The following is a 14,484-nucleotide window of genomic DNA, read 5'->3' as shown; positions in this document are numbered from 1 at the left end:
TAGGTGTCTGCTCCAAGATTTCTATGACTTGGTTTAATTATTTACTTCCCTACATAGAGCAAGATTGAGCAGTATGTGGTAAGCATGATTTTTCTGCTAACAAAGTTTGCTTAAATGTCCTATAGCTATTATTTAGGGATGGTTGACTACAGAAAATGTTGCTAGTAACTTTACAGGTGACCCCTGTGGGGCAATTCAAGGGGCAGGTCCTTAACTCCATAGGTTGTCAATGAACCATCTCTGCTCCAGATTCCTGATAAGGCTTCCTGGTCCATGCCCCACATTCACCATAGAGTTTAATTTTCTTTCACTTGCACAGTGTCACTGCTTTTGCTTCAAATCCTTACCAAGCTGCTACCAGCACCATCAGATTCTTGCCATTTAGTGATCAGGTTCTCCGTTGAGTTCCCTTTGCCCTCAGTGGGTGATAGGCATAAATAGCAACATCTGAGAATGACAGTGCTGCAGACACATTCAGCTAGGGTTTAGACTGGCTCAGCCTAAAGCAAGTACCAGGTGATAGGAGCTGCAGTTCCTAAGTGATGCAAATTAGTTATCATCGTTAATGTCCACAGTAAATGAAAACATTACTTTGGAAAGAAAGCATAGCTTGCATATTAATTAAAGAGATCTGGTTCAACCAAGAGTGTTCCATCATCTCAGAACTCATTCACAATCTTTCTTGGAGTTGGAGAGATTATGCAGCAAAAAGGGCCAAACTAAGTGCTCTGTCCAGGCATCATTTTCCTTTCTTTGCTTCAGACATCAGAGAAGATTATCACTGAAAGGAACTGGAGATTTCACCTGGTGTAGTACCCTTTGACAAAAGAGGAGAGGGAAAGGAAGAGACAGACTGGAAGTTGTACTCGACTGTACTTACATGCCAGAACTCAAACAGGGCACTGGAACTGCTTGACCACAGTCCTGTTCTTATACAACCTTGCCTCTTCTGTTGCTTTTACCCATCCCACAGTGCATGAAGCCATATGTAAGCCATTTCCAAGTATTTGTCTATTTTTGGAAATACACCATAGAATGGATAGATGGCTTCAGACCAAGGAATCTCAAGCTACTAACCTTCATACTGATTTTACCACTTCAATCTGCAAAAATGGCACCTGTCTTTGAGAGGTTCTTGATAGTCATCTTTTCTTCCTGTGGGGAATGGAAGATCCCAGGTTGATTGTTTAAGAGGATGAAATAGATACTTATTCAAGCATGATGCCATTCTGACATGGGATCAGGCCTTCATTGAAGACTAGGATGCACCCAGATTCCAGAAGGGCATCAAAGTACTGCAGCTTGCATCTTGTGAACATCTTATCTTTTGAACTTGCTCATCTTTGTCTATGCACGTTGAAGGTATAATGAAAAGAACACAAAAGGATAGGGCACAGCCATATGAGCCAGGGCACAGTGATGTCACCATGAAGTGTTTGTCACATGCTCTCAGTTTCTCCGGCCTCTCACACTTGGTTTCAACCTATGGAAATTGTATGTATTTTCCAGAAAAACTGCAACTTAATCAATCTGATTGTTGATATATAAAGTCAGAAAATAGTTATTACCTTAAAATTTGAAATACCTGTTTTAGAGAGTGCTCTAGTGGACACACCTCCCTTTCGGTTTATACCATGTGCAGCCATGTTTATCAAAATATTGACAGTTGAATACAAACTCATAAAAAGGAAAAGAAGCTGACTTAGCACCAGATTGAATTGTGTGATGTTATTTTTCCCTAGGAGAGTAAAGTCCCACTGTTAGAGATCTATTGAACAAGATGTTCTTCTAGACAAATCTGATGGGGGCAATGTAACACTTATCTTTGTAACTGTTCCAGTTTATGCTTCCATTCCTGACCATCTCCTTTTCTGATTGATATTTCTCAGAGCATAGTGATCATCCTTATTCTTCCAACAGTTCATCTGTACATATAGTATTCCTTATAGGCATTTCTTTCAAGTGTTTTTATTTATTGAGTCTGATCCATTAGTGTGGACTTTGTGTTCTATTTAAAATATAATTTCATTATCTCCAAATCTGGGGGACATAACTTCATTGTATACTCCACTCCCAAATGTAAATACCAATAACAATGTCCATAGATAAAAATTTGTGGTATGGGTCATGGTTGCAGCTTAGCAAACTATTGTTTCATTAGGTACATTATCCCAAAGCAGTAATCTAAATCTTAATGTCTGTATTATCAGCACTATTAGTGATCTCCATCACTTTTGCTCTGGCAATGTAAGGGCACAAGGTTTTCTCCAGCACTTTGGGGACTGAGTGAGGAGACAAAAGAATGTAGCTCAGTTGAGGCAGCTCGATGGGAACTTAATTAGAAAAGTGTACAGCCATGGCCTATATAGAGCAAAAGGAAAGATACTTTCTTTTTTCCTTTCCAATGATCAAGCCAATTGCTCCATTTTGATCCTTTAGTGATTAGATCATTTTGTCACTTGTGCCATTTTTTGGTATTCTTCCAAGAACATAGTTTCAAGGATACTGTGAGCTTACTTGTGAAGTGAAGGATGTTAAGAAAAGAATAAAAGCCAGGAAAGCTAGACCTCACACATCATCTAAACATCACTAACCTTTAGGATTTTCTCCAAATACCTAAGAAGCATTTGTTTTGAAACCACTCTTTAAGGGATTATTTTCCAGAAATGTCAGCATTACAACATGATAGAAAGTGTAAAGAAAGTCATCTATAACTTTTGTTAATGGAAGATACTTTCAACTAAGTAGGAAACAGATTGAGGTGAAACCATCAAATTAATTGAAAGCTGGGTTAGGAATAAGACATGTTATAGCAAGACAAGTTATAGCAAGACAAGTGTAGATGGCCCACACCTGTAACCCTAGCCAATCAGGAGTCTGAGATTTGAGGATTGTAGCTCAAAGCCATTCTGGGAAGGAAAGTCTGCGAAACTTTTATCTCCAATTAGCCAGCAAAGAAACTTGGAAGTGAAGCTGTGGCTCAAGTGGTAAAAGGCTAGCCTTGATTAAAAAAAAAACAAAAAACTCAGAGGCAATGCTCAGGCCTTGAGTTCAGGCTCTATGATGGGCAAAACAAACAAAAACAAAACAAAACTGTATACAAACATTGGCCCTTTAAAGAGGGAAGTTCCTACTATACTTAGGGAGCCCTGGGCCAAATAATTTCTCCTCCTTGTGCTTCAGTTTAGCCACCTAAAAATAGCTGAGATGTTTGACTTTATATTTAGTGATTTGAATATTTAAATCTCCTCCATGAGTAGAGTATCAAAATAGATTTTTTTTTCTTTAGGTACTAGGGCTTGGATACAGGGCCTCACACTTTCGTTTGGATTTTATTTATTTATTTATTTATTTATTTAGTCAAATCTGGCACTCTATCACGTAGCCATTTTTCCACTTCAGTTTTTTTTTTTTTGTTTTGTTTTTGTTGTTTGTTTGTATGTGTGTGTGCTGGTTAAGTCTTCTCCTATCTGGCTTTGGACCTTAGTCCTCAGATCTCAGCCTCCTGAGTAGCTACAATTACAGAATATGAGCCACCAGCAACCTGGTCCAAACTACAGCTTTCAAATTAGTCCTTCTCTGCGTTCAACTCAATCATGTTTTTGGCTGCAAGTAACAGAAATTCTGACTAGCAGTGAGTGAAATATATATGTGTTTTTTATTCTTACATAATGTGAATTCTGGGTGTAGGCAGCTGCTGGATTTAGTTCAGTGGCTCAATTAAGTCTGGACTACTACCTCATTTGGAGGAGATTTGGCCACCATAAGAAGATTTGGCAGCAAACCTTCCTTCTGGGCTGTAAGAGGGAGTGGAGGAAGGGAATGTGGCAACAGCTGCCTATGCTCCTTTTCAGACAAGCAGAACCTCCCCAGCTTCCAGGCAGACAGATTCACACTTAGCTCTGATTGGTCAGAACTGTGTTACATGGCCAATCCAAGGTTGGTGGGGGAAGGAACATAGTAAAGCTCTGCTGAACTGTCACAGGGGAAGTCCAAAGTGTGATCACACAGAATGGAGAACTGCTTAGCAGTTCATGACCATCTTTTCCATTGTTATGTATAGCTATTGAACAATATTGGAGCATTTAGTATATTCGTCTGAGGTGAATCCACAGAGTTGAGAAAATGTTCAGTCCCTTCCTAATTACACACCCTTTCCCTGAGGAAGAAAAAGCTTCTACCTACAGAGGTGAAAGGGACAGAAGATGGGAGTCAATGCTCAGTTGTGGCTGTGTTACTATGGAGTGTGGAAGTACTTAGTTTTACTCTAGTGTGCTCAGATGTACTGTGGAGGCCAGCTAGGGAGAAGAAAGAGGTTCTGGGTTTTCTTACCTGGGGTATATGCCACAATTCTTAGCTCCCAGAAATCCTGCAGGCTTCTTAGTCTTGTTGAGCTTCAATGTAAAAATAAAGAACAAAACCCCAACTACAGAACTACACAACTGATACTAGAAGAGCATTGATTTGGGATGGGTCTTAACTATGAAGGCTGATGGGACAGCTTTTCACAGGTGCATTTGGGATCAAGTTGCATTTTCTAGCCTACTTTGAGGCCAATCCATGAGGAAACAGTCTGTCATTACCCCATGGAATGATAATCATTACTGAGAAATGAATAGATGATGGCTACACACAACTGGATAAATCCTTGGAAATAATTTTGAATCAACAAAGCAAGACTCAGAAGACAATTGCCCTTTTCATAAAATTCAAAAGCAATAAATTTAAATAACATATTTTGTGCTCAGTCATATGTATATATAAACATATACACAATGAAATAATTATAAGCACTAATAAAGAAAGATAACTAATGTAATGTTTAAAGAGAAAGTATGAGAATGGAGTGGAGAGGCGCATGATGGGAGATAAGTTATTTGTCAAATTGTTTCCTAGGGCTGCCATTAAGAAGTAGCATGCATTGAATTGCTTAGACAACAGAAATTATCTTATTGTTCTGGATGCTGGAGGTTCAAAATCAAGACTGGATTATCTGAGAGTTATGAGGAAGGATCTGTTCTAGGCTTGTCTTAGCTTATTGGTAGCCATCTATCTTTTCCTTGGGTGTCTTCACTTTGTTTTCCTTCTATGCTTATCTTCCTTTTGTTGTTGTTGTGCTTGTCCTGGGGCTTGAACTCAGGGCCTGGGCCTTGTACCTGAGCTATTTTGCTCAAGGCTTGTGCTCTCCCATTTGAGCCACAGCTCTACTTCCAGCTTTTTGGTGGTTAATTGGAGAAAAGAATGTCATAGACTTTCCTGCCCAGGCTGGCTTTGAACTACAATCCTCAGATCTCAGCTTCCTGAGTAGCTAGGATTATGTATATGAGCTGCTAGTACCTAGAATTTGTCATCCTTTGTGTTCAGTTTTCCCCCTTTAATAAGGATGCATCATATTGGATTATGCCTTACTTTAACAATTTCTTCTTAGCAATCATATTCAAATAAAGCCTTATTCTTAGGAGCAAGGGCCAAGACTACAACATATGCATTTTCAAAGGACACAATTCAATTTACAATAGTACTGTTAATCATTCTCATTGGAGAAAAGGATTGCTGACATTCATTCTATTGTTAAAAGAGGATTGTACTTAAACTAACACTTACTAACCCATAATTAACCCAGTCTTGTGGACCAGAGTTCTATAGATCAAAGAAGGAAGAAAAGAAATAAGGAAAGAGAAGGAAGGGGAGGAAAGGAATCCCTTCTGTGAAAGATTGTATATAGGAAAACATTCTTGGCTTTATGGACTATCCACAGCCACTAATTCATGGTGTAGCTTTACCCTAAGTTTATTTTCTCTCTGGTCTTCAGTGTCCTCCTTCATAGAATGGGGGCATGCAATTTTACAGATCCTCAGATGTACTTTTGGAAATGCACATTGATTTTTTTTTGTGGGAAAGACTACTAGAATGATCAATGAGCATAAAATATGCACAAAGGTATAATTTTTAAAAAGCTGATATAGTTTTCCATTTCAAAATTTGAAGGCTTATTGAGAGACGTGGTAGATTATCTCTTAATTTTTTTCAAATGTAATAAACAATCATCTCAAGTTCTAATTCAGGCAATTCTCTATTTTAGAAGGAGACTATAAAGTTGCTTATATACTTTTTGAGCAAGGAGAAGAAATGTCTTTTATTTTCTATCATCATTCTTAACTGAGGAAAATGTCAGCATTTTTAGGATTGTCATAGCTCCCTGGTATTTCATAGAAGAGGGAAGATTACAAGGAAACCAACTTAGCACTATCTTGCTGGCTCTTCCAAAATGTGTCTTTTTGCATTAAAATGAGAGGCTGGTGGCTGACACCTATAATACTAGCTACTCAGGAGGCTGAGATCTGAGGATCCAAGTTCAAAGCCAGCCTGGGCAGGAAAGTCCATGAGACTCTTATCTCCAATTAGCCACCAGAAAAACCGAAAGTAGTAGTGTAGCTTAAGCGGTAGAGTGCTAACTTTGAGCTGAAAAGCTCAGGGACAGCACCCAAGCTCAGAGTTCAAGCCCCACAACAGGCCAAAAAAGAAAAAAATATATGTAATTCCTACTCTGTGGTGTGCATATCACTTAACAATCTGGTTTTCTGAGAAGACTCATTTACCAAATCCTATAAAATCTATCCTCCTTTTGTATATAGACATCTCTGTTTTGAAGACTAACCTATTACCTAGTTTTTAAATATGAATATTTTTGTTCCTGGTAATTTCATCAAGCCAAGTCCATAAGATGGCTAGAGATATTTTTAAAATTCAAAGCTGGGAATGTGGCTTAGTGGTACAGTGCTTGCCTAGCATGCACAAAATCCTGGGTTTGATTCCTCAGTACCACACAAACAGAAAAAGCCGGAAGTTGTGCTGTGGCTCAAGTGGCAGAATGCTAGCCTTGAGCAAAAAAAGCTCAAAGATAGTGCCCAGGCCCTGAGTTCAAGCCCCAGAACCCACAAAATAATCATAATAAATAAATAAATAATAAAATTTTAATGCCAACTTTTAAGGCAATTTAAAAAATTTCACCAGTATTTTTTTTTTCAAATGTTTTTTCCTTTGGGCAAGGACTCTACATGTTTTGACACTGAGGATTCCAATAAACTCTAACAAATGAATAGGTGGTAATTTGGATAGAAGTGGCAGAATGCTAGCCTTGAGCAAAAAAAGCTCAAAGATAGTGCTCAGGCCCTGATAGTGCTTGAGCCCTGGGGCTTAAGCCCTAGGACTGGCACCAAAGGAAAAAACAAAAAGCTCTGCCCTCTGATTTCATTATTTCCCAGAGTCTACATTTCCTATCACCATCACATGGTGTATTAAGGTCAACATATGAATTCAGGGGTGAGTGATTGAGATGGAGTATTAATATTCAGACCACTGCAACTCCATGAGATGATTAGATCAATGTGGGTACCCTCCCCCTATACACACACCACCCCAAGATGATGGCAGTGAGAGGGAGATTATTTAATCTCTTTGAGGACAGTATGGTAAAGCTGGGCAATCAGTTCCACTTAAAGGCAGTATCCTCAATATCGGCTCCCATTGGCTCTCTCTTTTTTCTGAGTTCCTCTCCTTTGATTGTTCACACTAGTTTTCTTGGAGTGAACTTTTTGGTAAATAATCCACATGAACCTTTACCCCAGGCTCTACTTTCTGGGAAACTCAGGGTAGGGCAATTCCTAATGTTCAATTTAGAATACAAGTTCTCTCTCCAGTTTTCTTCTTCCAGTATCATATGTTCACAGTTCATTTGTCCCTCTCTTATTCTTCCTTTAAAAGAAATCCAGTGTTTTACAAGTAACAAAATGATCCACGTGTGGCAGAGTACTATTCTCAGATGTGAATTTGTGTTTTCCTTCTCACCTGGTCCTCAACCCAAACCTGCATGTAGAATTTTCTACCAAAATAGTAGAAGACAGTTGCAGGATCTTTCTTTTCCTATCATTTATTTTCTAAAGTTATGGAGAAGCCTTCTTTGGAAAGCTGGAAGAGAAAGACAGTCTTTAAGAAAAGTTGGTAGGAGAAAGGGCAAACTTGGATAGGATTTGAAGGAAAGAGACTAAACGTCAATCTAAGAGATGGCTGCGAAGGACCTTCTAATTCATACATGTCTTTGTGTTCAACCTCAGAGCGGGCAATGGTTTTTGAGGTGGTGGGCATGTGATCTGCTTTAGAAGCACAAAGGCATTGGTGTGTCTGTCCATAGTAAACTCCGACACAGTATGTACATGTGTAGCCAAGACCAAAATGCCTCCCTGCAATGTATCCTGAGATTGTGGGCTTCTGGATGATACTTGGCATGGAAAACTTGGTACCTTTGACTTATAAAAGACTCTAGGAACTTATGAAAGATGCCAGGATTGGAGTGTGTTTCATAAATAACTAGACTACATTTCTTGCCTTTATTTATGGATTTAAGAAAATAAAAAATCATAGACATTCATACATTTTTTTTTCTTTTCAGAGTGTGATCACTCCTGTAACAAGTAGTTTGCCTTCCTGTAGTTGTTTACATTTTTTCCCATGGACTAGCTGCCCCAGAATTATGCAAAAGCACCTCCATGGCCTGGCTCGGCCTTCTCCTTCTCACTTTACCCAAAGTGGAGTGTGTGTGGCTAGGGAGGTCTTACCCAGCTCATCGGGGGCTACTTGAGCTGCTGAACTGTTTATATATGATTGTAAGGATTAAAGGTCAGCTTCAGAAAGCAAAGTTATGAAAAGGACTAGCCAAAACCCACAACTGCCTGGTGAGGGAGTAAGCATTGTTGGAGTTAATGTTGTGTTACTGCCACTGACTGTAGGTGAATCTTCAGGGGCTGTCCTGTTGAAGGTCATTCTGGGCAGAAGAACTGGCATTTGGATGATTTTGTTTATAATGAATTATTTCTCAGAGAATGGCTTTATGCCACCACTTGCTATTATTTTGATGAACAAAAGCTTGGGATGATGAAGGGCCGTGTGTATGGTGCACGGTGTGCATGTGTGCATGCATTCTGGCTCGTCATAAACAAAAGGCAGTTATTTCTCAGGGGACATAGGGTAACCAAAGTGTGCTGCTGAAATAGGATTGTATTTCTAAAGTAGTGGGCCCCAAGAAGAAACAATACAACTGGGTCTGCCAGCTTTTTCAACTCTAGCTGTTTATCAAGACACCTAAGAAGTTACACTGCTGTAACTCCTGTAAAAATCCTAAATTATGAGGACAAATGCTAATTCAACTAAAAGACCCATTCTTAGTTTTTGACAGAGGCAAGATTTTTTTTTGACAAAAATCTTACTACTCTTTAAATCCAGACTATGTGGACAATCATTATTTGACCATCAAGGGGAGGGAAGGGGGAAATCGGAGGATGTTAATTAACTTTTTATGTACATCTGTATTGTGCCAGGTACTGAGTCAGGAATTTTACATATATTGTGTTACTCAATCTTCATTACATCTCATTCACATATATACATGCTCAGAAGACATATTCAACCCTCTTTGGGAAGAGGAAATAACTGAATCTATAAAGCTATACAGCAAAACAATTAGTATTGTGTCAATCAGCAATCTCTACATAATTAGTAGTTACAAAGTCACAGTGGCCTAAAATAAACATATATGTATATATACGTGTATATGTATACATACACACACATATATTACTTGTATGTGAGTGTGAGGTAGTAAGGGGGTACATGCTGCCTCAATTCTTTCTGCTCAAGGCAATGGGAGAAGCTTAAGCAGGCAAAGGTAGCCACACAAGCATATTCCAGGCCTCTGCTTGTACTGAAACCACTTAAACCTCATTGGATAAGGCCAGTTACATGCTCACACAGCTACAAGAGTGGAGAACTATATGTCTCCTACCAGACTGTGATAAGGGTGCAGTAGATACATGATGTGAACACAGGGGAAGTGAAGACTTGAAATCAGTCATGTAATTCCTGTAATGAATGCCAGAGATTGTGCTCCAATCTCTGGGTGCTTGTTTTCAAGCATTGTTTTTAGTCATGCAGAGTATGGAAAATGAAGCATTTCTTTCCAGTGTATGTCTTTATGTAGAAGGCTGTGTGAAGTCATGAAAGCTCATGTGTATAATGCCCCTGGGTTCGATCTTGAAGATGCTCCCCTGCTGGGTACTAGTGGCTCACACCTACTCTCCTGGTTATTCATGAGGTTGAGATCTGAGGATCATGGTATGAAAACAGCATGGGAAGGAAAGTCTGAGATTCTTATCTCCAATTAACCACTAGAAAACCAGAAATGGAGCTGTGGTTCAAAGTTGTAGTGCACTAGTCATGAGCAAAAGAGTTCAGGGACAGTGCCCAGGCCCTGCCCTGACTTCAAATCCTTCAAACAGTAAAAAAGAAAATAAGGTGCTACTCCCTCCCCCACCATCCCCTCCTTCCTGCTCTTTTCTCCTCTCCTCTCCTTTCTTCTTCTCTCCTCTCCTCCCCTCCTCTGCTTTCTTCCCCTCCTCTCTCTTCCCCTCTCAATTTTCCCCTTTCATCTCCTTCCTTTTCCTCTCCTCTCCTCTCCCCTCCTTTCAACTCTTTTCTTATATATTTTCTCCTTCTCCCATTCTCTTCTTGCCCCTCTAACCTCTCCACACTTACTCCTTTGGACAGCTCATTTGGTTCCATGGCACTAAATAGCACCTGTGTACAGATGGGTCTTATCACTGAGATGCTTTTTCTCACCTCAGTAAATGGTTTCTCCATCCTTTTACACACTCAGACCGACATCTTTGACTTCTCTCTATTCATAGATCTGGTCTACTGGCAGACCTGTCAGATCTATCATTAAAAAATATTGTCAGAATCAAATCCCTTCCTAACAGCTAGATCACTGCAATCTTGGCACAAATGTCCATCATTTTGTGCCTGAATTATATGGAGGGCTTCTTGACTAGACGTCTTGAGTCTGTCCTTTCCTGTCCATTTATTAGGAATAGCAACTGGAGTGGTATTATAAAATGTAATCAGCTCTTTGTATTCCTCTCCTCATTTTGCCCATGGCCTCACAGCTCACTAAATTACAGGACAGAGTCACTGTAATGGCTCATAACCTGCTCCTTTGCCCCATCCATTCATCTCTCATTTATTTTCTTACTAGTCTCTCCCAGTCTTACTTTTTGGTAGACCCACTGGTCTCCCCACTCCCTTCTGAAATCCAAGCTGGTTCCCAACCCTATGGCCTTACCCAGTGTTCTTCTCTCTGCCAAGAAAGCCCTACCTCCAGATATCTAAACAGCTTTGCTCTAGTGTCACTTTACAAGGCCATTCTAGACTACTGTATTTACTTATTACAATTCTCATCCTCCTCAAAAGCCAAACTTTGCTGTTCCCAACATTTTCTTTACTTTTTTATAGCAACTATCACTCTCTGCTCCATTTTCTTGTAACTTCCTAATGCCTTTCCTTACTTTTAGAATACAAGCTCAATACACAAAAGCCTTTTGTGTGTTCTATGCACTGCTTTATCCCCTTGTATTTAGAATAATGCCATGTATCTCGTAGGCAGTCTACAAATACCCAGCACACGAGTGCTTGACTATTTGCATGCGACAGTGACAATCTTGGTGTTCACAAGTAATTGAGTTCTGAAGGTCATTAGTAAATAAACTACAGAGTAGTAGGCTACCTCTAGACTTGGAAAATTGGGAAACCTTAAATCAGGTTCTTCAGGCTGAAGGAAAGGCAGTAGAGACTGAGGAACATTCTTCAAATTTCCCTTTACTTTTTCCTCTAGCTGTTGGCAGGATTAGATGCCAGGGACTCACTGCAGTCTTTTTTCAAGGAACACTTCCTGTCCAAAGGGAGTTGAACTATCTAAGGTAGTGGTTCTTCCCTGGGGGTAACAGCATTTGGTCCAAGGACATAAAATTTTGGCTTCTGCTTGTTAATTGCAGACAACTCCAAAGAGTGACCTCAGCTGCCCAGCTCCATATATGACCCACAGTAGAGTTTGACTATTTTCTTTCTACTGAGCTACTTCAATGATTCCTCAGCAAATTATTACTATATTTAAAGCTTCAACTCAAGAGTATGTGCCCAGGGAACTAAACCCCAAACAGGCAACGATTTCCTTATGCTTTTAGTTACTTGTTCAAGCAATGTTCAACAAATATTTACGACTATCCTGGAATTGAGATAAACTCAAAGGGATACAATAACAAATATGGTAGATGGCATATGTATAAGTGTGTGTGTGTGTGTGTGTGTGTGTGTGTGTGTGTGTGTGTTGTCTGGTAGGTGAATAACTCAGGAAAACATAATTGCAGAGCTATTGGGATGATGACATGACTGGGATAAGGTTGAGATGCTTGAGTTACTCATTCCTACGGATGGTTAAATAAGATTAAAGAAGAATGGGCAAGCCATGAGAAATAGTGAGCCAGAGAGGTAGGTTGTCATCCACTCAAAAGAAAACTTCTGGGCCAGGTGCTAGTTGCTCAGGCCTATAATGCTAACTACTCTGGAGGCTGAGATCTGAGGATGGCAATTCAAAGCCAGCATGGGAAGAAAGTCCCTGAGACTTTAGCCACCAGGAAACCACAAGTGGAACTATGGCTCAAAGTGGTAGAGCACTGGCTTCAAGCAAAAGAGCTCATGAACAGCACTCAGTCCCCAAGTTCAAGCCCCATGACCAACCAAAACAACAACAACAAAAAAAAACCAGAATAAAATAAAAAAAATAAACTTCTGAATCAAAACCAGAAGACAATTGGAAATCTTTTTTTCTATTATTAAAATGATGTACAGAAGTGTTACAGTTACTTAAGATAGTGAGTACATTTCTTGTCATATTTGTTACCCCTTCCTCATTTCTCTCCCACTTTCCCTTCCCCCAGCCCCCTCCCACCTGTTTTAATCATTGTTTTTAACCTTCAAGGGGAATTCTTAAAAGAAATAAGACATTTGATGTGAGACAGGGACAGATCATTAGAAGTTTTCTTTTTTTTGTGTGTGTGTTTTCTTTTCATTTTTATTGTCAAGGTGATGTACAGAGGGGTTACAGTTACATAGTAAGGTAATGAGTACATTTCTTCTCAAACTTGTTACCTCCTCCCTCATTTATCTCCCATCCTCCCTCCTCCCTAGTGTACAGATAGTTTACAACATATTGTCTTGTGAGTATCACTGTTGCATTGGTTTGCCCTTTATCTGTTTCACCATTTTGATGCTCCCCTTCCCTTCCCTAATTCAGGCAAACATATATACAATACACAGGGTAACAAAATCAAATACAATGACAACAGGGGCTAAACCATAAGGAAGATAAACCAAAGATTAAAGAAATAATTTCACATAGTACATTAAAAATAACAACAATGATAAACCACTTGTTTTCATATCTTGGAGTTCATTTTGCTCATCTTATGTGTGATCATATGTACATAGCTATTAAACTATTGTGGTCCTCTGCTAGGACTATCTTAGACATATACTAATTATTATCAGTGAGGGAAACCATAGTGTCTATGTTTCTTTTGATCTGGCCCACTTCGGTTAGTATGATTTTTTTCCCCAAGACTTTCCAATTCTTTTTTTTTTTTTTTTTTTTTTTTTGGCCAGTCGTGGGCCTTGGACTCTGGGCCTGAGCACTGTCCCTGGCTTCTTCCCGCTCAAGGCTAGCACTCTGCCACTTGAGCCACAGCGCCACTTCTGGCCGTTTTCTGTATATGTGGTGCTGGGGAATCGAACCTAGGGCCTCGTGTATCCGAGGCAGGCACTCTTGCCACTAGGCTATATCCCCAGCCCCCAATTCTTTATGAATGGGGCAATGTCATTCTTTCTGACAGAAACATAAAATTCCATTGTGTATATATACCACAATTCCTTTCTTCCTTTCTTTCTTTCTTTCTTTCTTTCTTTCTTTCTTTCTTTCTTTCTTTCTTTCTTTCTTTCTTTCTTTCTTTCTTTCTTTCTTTCTTTCTTTTTTTGCCAGTCCTGGGCCTTGGATTCTGGGCCTGAGCACTGTCCCTGGCTTCTTTTTGCTCAAGGCTAGCACTCTGGCACTTGAGCCACAGCACCACTTCTGGCCATTTTCTGCATATGTGGTGCTGGAGTATTGAACCCAGGGCTTCATGTATGTGAGGCAAGCACTCTTGCCACTAGGCCATATTCCCAGTCCTACCACAATTTCTTGATCCATCCAGCTACTGAGGGGCGTCTAGGGTTGGTTCCATATTTTAGCTATAATAAATAATGCTGCAATAAAAATGGTTGTGCTGGTAGCTTTAGCATGGCCTTGTTTGTGATCCTTTGGGTAAATGCCCAAAAGTGCGGCTGCTGGGTCATAGGGTAGCTCTATGTTTAGCCTTCTGAGGAACCTCCACGCTGCTTTTCAGAGTGATTGAACAAGTTTACGCTCCCACCAACAGTGTAGTAGGGTTCCCTTTTGGCCACATCCCCTCCAGCATCTGTTGTTATTAGCTTTCTTGATAATGGCCATTCTAGCTGGGATGAGGTAGAATCTCAATGTTGTTTTGATTTACATTTCTTTTATGT

Source organism: Perognathus longimembris, chromosome 1 (genome assembly GCF_023159225.1).
Source record: "Perognathus longimembris pacificus isolate PPM17 chromosome 1, ASM2315922v1, whole genome shotgun sequence".
NCBI classification, from domain to species: Eukaryota; Metazoa; Chordata; class Mammalia; order Rodentia; family Heteromyidae; genus Perognathus; species Perognathus longimembris.
Note: the sequence above shows the minus strand (reverse complement) of the source record.